The 8,016-nt window shown below is 37.7% G+C and overlaps 1 non-coding gene across 1 annotated transcript; it reads right to left on the bottom strand.

The window, feature by feature from the left end:
* Positions 1-4,108: 4,108 nt before the first annotated feature.
* LOC111898876 (small nucleolar RNA R71) lies at positions 4,109-4,215 on the bottom strand. Its single transcript, XR_002852734.1, has one exon. It is a non-coding gene; the product is annotated as a small nucleolar RNA R71 (small nucleolar RNA).
* Between the last annotated feature and the right edge of the window lie 3,801 nt (positions 4,216-8,016).

Genomic DNA, 8,016 nt, shown 5'->3' with positions numbered 1-8,016 from the left:
TCCATAACCCGGCAGGACCATTCTAAGGCAATCTTCAAGCTACTCGCCGAGTCTGTTCATCAGACTCGGCGAGTCCATGCCATGCAACCACTCAAACTTGCTTCTAAGGTCAGATCTACTCCAACAATTCATAGATCTGGCCTTCCTAGACTGATTCATCACGTAAAGTCCTTATCTTGGTGTTCATAACACACCCCATGGCTCATAAATGGCATTTTGACCTAAGGCATAAGGATTCCAATCCAAAACCTCCATTGATTCACAAAAAGCTTGGGCAAAGGGACACTCTGGACCTCCAAGGGTCCAGATCCACGGTCTAAATCGCTTAAGGGACCAAGGGAGAACTAGATCTAGCCACAAAAGAACTCAATAAGCCCTAAATCAAAATAAACATCAACATAGAAGAGGATAGCTCGAAGATATTACCACAATAGCGATGCTCTGGACTCCAAACTCTCAGAAAGTGGCTCCTCTTGCTTTCCCCTTAGCTGATCCTCCCTTTCCCTTGCAAGATGACACCCCCAAGATCAATAATGGCCTCCTACCTTGCTCCAAACGCTCACACTCGATTAGGGTTTCACTCAAGGGACTGGTGAGCACAAATGACGTCCATAAGGCCCTTTAAATAGGTCCCAAACCCGAGAAATTAGGGTTTCATTAAACAGCGCGGCCTCGCCGAGTCCAGGCGCGAACCCGCGTCCAGAATCGCGATCCTACTCGGCAAGTCTGAGCTCCAACTCGTCGAGTCCCCTCACAAAACAACAGAAATTGAAAGCATAAAAGATACCTAGAAATCCAGGCTGTTACAAAAACATATATCACATGTCACATATAAGCACATACGACCTTCCGGTCACACATAAATACCACTCTAGGTAACGTATAGTGAGAAAACTCACCTCAAATTATCTCGGAATAATATCGTACTCAATCCTCTTGTCTAGCCTCCGTGTAATATACATAAACATAAATTCTTATTTAATAACAGCAATCATTATGCTACACCCCCTCCCCCTTATGCTCTTTCAAAAGGGTAAAAGACCATTTTACCCCTTCTTAAGTCCAAAAGTCCATTTGTTGACCGAACCCTAAAATTCAACAAAAGTCAATGCCTGTGAGTACGTTGTACGTACCAGATCCCTACGTTGGGCATACTCGTCGACTACGTAAATATCGGGCCGATTGAACCCTACGCCCCACGTACTGGGATTTACACTCAACGTACGTCCCAGTTTCACTATTTTCTAACTTATGGTCTTAATCAGTTAAGACCTTGGCTCAAAATGCAGATCTGGACTCCCTAGAGCCTCCTAATCCATAAAGTCGAAGACTTTACGCCTTTGCATTGCTGGTTTGGCCTTAAACACTCAAAACCTTCGTCTATTTTCTTTCTCAAGCCGATATCCCATGCACGGTTAGCTCTTAATGACCAAGATTGGATTTTTATGACTTTATAACACGAAATACACTAGCAAGGGGCAGATTTAGGTTCTTAGAGCTCATCAACTCACAAACCCATCAACTTTTGGGACAAAAACTCTAAAACATCCCACATAGGAACATACAACAGAAAAGGAAGAAAGTTTGAAGCTATATACCTTCAAATGAAGCTTCTCACACTGCTAAGCTCATATCCAAGTGCTTGGGCTCTTACTCCTTCTCCAAAGCTTCCTTTCCACTCTTAAGGCTAAAAAACACACTAACAAGCTCTAAAGGGCACTCTCTAGCTACAAGAACGAGGATTAGGGTTTTGGATGGACAAGTCTCTAGAAATGGTGGCCAACCATGAGGCCATAACGTTCTTCAAAATAGGGGGCTCATATAGAATTAGGGTTTCTGATATGTGCATAATTAGCCATAAGGTCTATATTATATTTTCAGTCCAAAAGACATGCATGGAAGCAAAAAGGAAGAAGGAGAAGCAATTAGAAGCTGGAGAATGAAGAAAGAAGAGAAAACTTGGAGATACTCGGCGAGTTCTGAAGAATGTTCGCGAAGTAATGTCCAGAATCCTTACCGCACACGGATTTAACAAAGGTACTCGGTGAGTTGGAGAGCTACTCGCCCAGTTGCCCCTGTTTTGAGATAAGTATAAATAAAGGATCTTATTCCAAATTGGGGGACTTTCTGGCTTTTTGGGAGGATAAGCTGCTATTAAAGAAACCTTTGGAGACCTGAAGAACCCTAATCTTTGATCTTTTGAAGACTCAAGGCGAATTAGGTTAAATTTTCCACTTAATCTTAGAAGTGAAGCACGTTTAGATTAACTAAATTTGTTTTTGAGCTTGTTCTGACTGTAATCATGAGCTGAATTTTCGTAGTTTCTATATTGGAAAAAACAATTTACTCCAATGGTTTGATTTATACTTTTATTGATTGATTATTGGTGATTTTATTAAATTAAGTTTGTTGAAGAACCTTATGTATTAACCATAACTATTATCTATTAATTGGAAGACAATTAGGATGCATGGACATCTCTTAATTGTTAACCTCATATGATTTATGTGAACACTTCATTATATGCCTAGGATTAGTGAATATGAAACTAGGATTAACTAGATAATGGGTAAATTAATGTGTGAGCTTTTTTGAGAAACCAACAAACAAGAGGTTAGTTAAATTACTAATTTGATTAACCAATTAAAAATCTTATTTAATCCAAATAATTGAACTAGGGAGTTAATAAGTTTAAACAACTGGCCACAGCTTGAATTAATTCATTTTCTAAGGGTTAGTAATAGTGAATGTAAATCTAACCACTATAGTTGGTAACCAATAACAATTAATTTATCACTTTATCATAAAATTAACCATAAGAGTGAACTCGTTGGACCTAAACAGAAACCCTTTATTAAATTTGGTGAATTTTTACTTGTTTTAGTTGATTAGTTAATTACTTGTTAGGTGGCGTGTTTAAGTTTCTAGTCTTGTAAAACTAGAGAAAAACCCTTTACTTTTATTATTTATTTAGTTAAAATTAGTTATTAGTTTAATCGACGTTCCCTGAGTTCGACACCCTACTTATCCAACTATACCACTAAAAGATAGGTTCACTGCCTTTGTGTGCTAAATCTATATTTTTAAAGTAGAAATAAAACCAGTGCATTTTACACACATCAAGTTTTTGGCGCCATTGCCGGGGAACGGTTCAAAAATTAAATCTAATTCCTAGTTTTATCGATACTTTGTGTGATTTTATCTTGCACAAAGTTATTTTTAGTAATTCAGTAAGTAGGATAAGTTTTAGTATTTATTAGTTTTTAGCCGTTTTTATTTAATTTTATCTATTTTTGAGTTTTACACAGCCTACTCGCCGAGTGCAGTCGAATATACTCGGCGAGTACACTGCTATTTGACAGTTTAATTTTTATTTTCGTTCTGTTTCATTTTTTGCTCTTTTTACGCATTTTTCTTGTTCTGTTGCAGGCTTTTCATGACCAGAGGATCCAACACTCCACTGGTTCCCCCTTACGAAGACCTAGAATCCGCTTTGAGGAAAAACAAAGGCAAAGACGTTGAAAGCTCGAATACACCCAAGAAATCGCCTTTGTCTAGCTTGAAGATGGTTTTTGGGAAGAAGAAAACCAACAAATCAGGAGCATCCAACGCCTCTTTCGCAAGCGAAGTCCCAATCAAAGAGGATACCGAGTACAAAACCGAAAGAGAAGAAGACCCTACATTCGGGCATGTTTCCGATTCCGACGACGAATTAGCTATTCCTATGGCTAACATCGATGAAGTCCCCATGCGGGAATGGAAGAAGAGGATACGCGATGATACCGGGCCGGGACTTGTGCAACCCGCAATTCCTGCAACTGCCACTTTTGAGCTTAAGGGTCACATCCTTGCTCTACTCAAAGAGATCCCCATCCACGGAAAAGATCACGAAGATGCTTACAAAAACTTGGATGAAGTCAATGATGTAGTTGATTATTTTAATGTTCCAAACGTGCCTCGCGAAACTCAGCTACTTCACATGCTTCTGGTTACATTGAAGGATGCTGCAAAGGATTGGCTCAAGTCACTTCCCCCCGGATCCATCACTACATGGGCCAAGATGAAAGAAGAGTTTATTGAACAATTTTGCCCACCCTCCAAGATATCCATGTTAAATAAAGCCATAGCCAACTTTGAACAACAAGCTGGAGAGTCACTTTATGAAGCTTGGGAGAGGTACAAGAGTTTGCTAAGGAATTGCCCACATCATGACCTTAATAATCAACCAGAAGTCTCCATTTTTTATGATGGAGTAAATGTTACTACAAGGCAATTACTTAACTCGCAAGGTCCACTAACAAAGAAGGCACCCCCAGTGATAAAGTAACTAATTGAAGAATTCTCTAAGCATTCTAGAGAATACCACAACCCAAGGAATGATGTGACAAGGGGATCAGCTTATGCAGCTTCAGAAGATTTGTCAGAAGTTATAGCTTTGTTGAAAACCATGGATAGGAGGATGGATAATATGGATCAAGCGATAAATGCTATTTGGTTGGGTTTTGAGAATTGCAATGGACCTCATCTTACTAGAGATTGTGACTTGGACGAGAACGGGAATAAGAAGGTGCAGGTATGCTACTCAAGTGGTGACCGATATGATGAAGATTAGAGAAAACCCAAGAAAAAATGGCTTCCTTATGATGAGTACAAGAAGGCTAAGGAGGAGAAATATAAACAAAAAGGAAGAGGTTTTTACCAAAAGGAGGAGCCGGCACAAAAAAGAAAACCAAGTTCGGAGGAGATGCTTACTAAATTTGTAGTTGCTTCAGAAAAGAGACACAGTGACAATGATGCTGCAATACAAGAGACAAGAACAATGCTTAGGAATCAACAAGCATCTATCCACAACATAGAGACACAGCTGGGACAACTTGTTCAACAAATTAATCAAAGATCACCGAGAGAACTTCCTAGTAAAACCGAAAACAACCCACGAGGCACACATATAAATATCGTGACAAATAGAAGTGTGAAGATAATTACCCCTATGGCCCCTATTCAGAATGAAGAGTGTAGTGGTGTTGATTATGATGGCATCTTTGGAATTAGAAAGATCTAGTGATTCATCATACAAATTCAAGAACACAAGGAGTAAATAAATCTTTGTAAGCTCTTATTAGTTCTAGAAAGATTATATAAAAATGGGTTTGTATACAATTTCTCTCTCTAGTCTAACACTCCAAATTGACTCTTACATAATGGGAGTCACTCACTTCCTATTTATAGGAAAAGACTCAACCCATTTACACATACAAAGAGGAAAGCCTAAAACATTACATCCAAGCATGACTTTGCACCCTAACATTCTCCCCCTCAAAGTTAGGATTGGATGTCCGGCTTTAATATCCAACGAGCTAGCGCGATCAAGACCAAACTCCCCCTCGAAGTAACACCGGTCTTCAAATCCGCAAATGAATATTCGACAAACTCGAGAAGCTTCGAATACCCATCATTTCTCCCCCTTTTTATAATCAAAAAATGATTATAAAACCCATTAAGGATGAGAAGCGCCCATGGAATAATCTTCACAATACTCCCCCTAGATGTGTACTAAAAATGAATCACCAAAAATCTTGCACGGAAAAACAATCACAAAAAAGCCATAAAAATTTTCAATTTATGAAAATTTTTGACTTTTTGGGTGAAAGTTGCAAGATTTTTCAAAATCCGGGTAGAAATTGTCACTTTCTGAATCTTGCAGGGACCCGTTGCGCCCAAAATAGCTAAATATGCAAAACTCTCCCCCTTTTCCAAAGCTGGGTAGAAAGCATCAATTTGCACAAACTGCAGGGACCAGAAATGAATATTCTTCAATTTCAAGCAAAAATTAGTTCTTTTTCGAAATTTGGCAAAAACTGCCAAACTTACAAAGCCTCAGGGACTATTTTCGAAAAATCTGGCTTTTTGCTTCAAAACGTACGAAGCATGCCCATTTTCGAAGACTTATGCTATTGTGCCATTCATACGAAGAGTTGGAAAAGTTGTTAAGCTGACAAAAGTTTAGGGGCTAATTTCGAAAATTTGGGCTATTTGATCAAATCATTCGACGACCCCAATTCATACGAAGTACGAAGCATACGAAGACTCATTAATGAACAGTAAAAGTCTTCGTATAAATTTCCAAAATACCCCCTTCAAAAATTCAAAATATACCCTTCGAATAAAAAACTTTTTATCCCCTTCGTATCAATCCATTCCCTTCAAACATTCACAAACACAACAATCCTTCGTTCAATAAACCCATATACAGTCTTCGTGTGAATGATATCTTCATCATATTAACGAAAAATTCTCAGCATACAAAGCCTTATCAAGTGAACAGTAACCTCTTAATCATCCAAGCTTTGAATCGACTGCAGAATCAACATTAACAATCAACCCATCATATCTTCAAAATCCAAACACATGGACCCTTCGATTCTTGCTGTTCTTCAATTTTTAGAAACACACGAACCCTTCGTATCTTAATCACCAACACACAGTTCTTTGTTCCAATTGATAGTCTTTGAATATCAACACCCAAAATCAACTATATGCCTCAAACACCAAAATTTGCTCTTCGTTTTTCAATCTAACCCAAAACAAACGAAATCAATTCTTCGTTTCTTACAGTTCTTCGTTCATTAACATCAATGCTCAAATTTTCCTTCAATTGTCGACTTCCCAGTCCAACCATTCACGCTTCGTTCTCAATCGACGTCCTAAATCGTCGATTTCCAGTAAACTTCAACCGAAGCCATCGAATTATTGATTCCTAAACATCTTCAATTATTTCCCATATACAATTCCACTGTCAAAACCAAACACAAATCTGTGGTGTCGACTATTGAGAACTCAAGCCTTCGATTTTAATCGACTTCTCACAATCAATTAATACATTCGCTTTCAATCCTTCATCACCACACGCTTCGCTTCTCATTCAGGAAAATATCGACGTCACATCCTTTCACACAAGAACAAGAACACAACCAATTTTCGAAATTAAATCCCAAATTAGACTTGATTTCAACATCCAAAGCCTCAAATCAACATGTATCTATCGATTTCAGCATACAGTTGACCAATTCATCTCTTGAATTCCAACTTTGACTTTTTCGCAGTTTGACTTTCTTCAATCATCAAATCACAATCAAACAATTATCCTTCGATCATATGTTTATGATATTCGTAATCAAAAAACAAATCTAGTTTGATTCAAACAAGTATCGATCCAGCATAAGCATGATTCACAGTTGAATAATCTGAATCTTGAAATACGATGACGTTGAAGAAATACAGCCTAATTTGGAATTCAATGATGAACACTATTATCCAATCGAGAATCAATTCGAGAAACAAATTGAGAATCAAATCAATATTAACAAATCGATTCAAGAAACATAGTGAAATAACAAAATCATAATCGATTTTGATTTGAGTCTTGAACAACAAGATGCGACAATAGAAACAAGTTATGAACGGAAAATATTGAGTTCAATTATGATTTATATTGGAATGATTTTGGGCCAAAAATTGTATGTGAACAGTATCAAACATCTGATTTGGACTCAATACAAACAAATTGTGAATTGATGAATAGTAACATAATCATTTGATTTTGGGTTTGATCTTTAAAAAATTATTGGATCATCAATGGGGTTTGAAACGGATTTGATCCAATGAGGCAAATCGATCAAAAATGAAAAACGTAAACTACGAATTGAAATCATGGATGTTTTGGAATCCATTTGAGAATTTGTGATACCTTTTTGACGAATCGAGATCCATTTGCAACAAAGGAATCAAATTTGGAAGATCTTGGTTCTTTTGTCGGAATGAGAAAATCTCCGAATCGAACATTGTACCACCCACAATGCGAGATGAACAACTCGTTCTTCGTGTTCTTCAACGATCCAAGAACATCTTCAAAAGAACCACCAACACTTTTGGGTTTTGACTTCAAATTCAATGCAACCTTTAGAGATTGTTGCTTTGGAACCCAAATTTGCTTCATAGATTTTGGCTTCACAACAT

Source organism: Lactuca sativa, chromosome 2, assembly GCF_002870075.4.
Source record: "Lactuca sativa cultivar Salinas chromosome 2, Lsat_Salinas_v11, whole genome shotgun sequence".
NCBI lineage: Eukaryota > Viridiplantae > Streptophyta > Magnoliopsida > Asterales > Asteraceae > Lactuca > Lactuca sativa.
The sequence above is the reverse complement of the archived record's forward strand: the minus strand, read 5'-3'. Positions and strand labels throughout refer to the sequence as shown.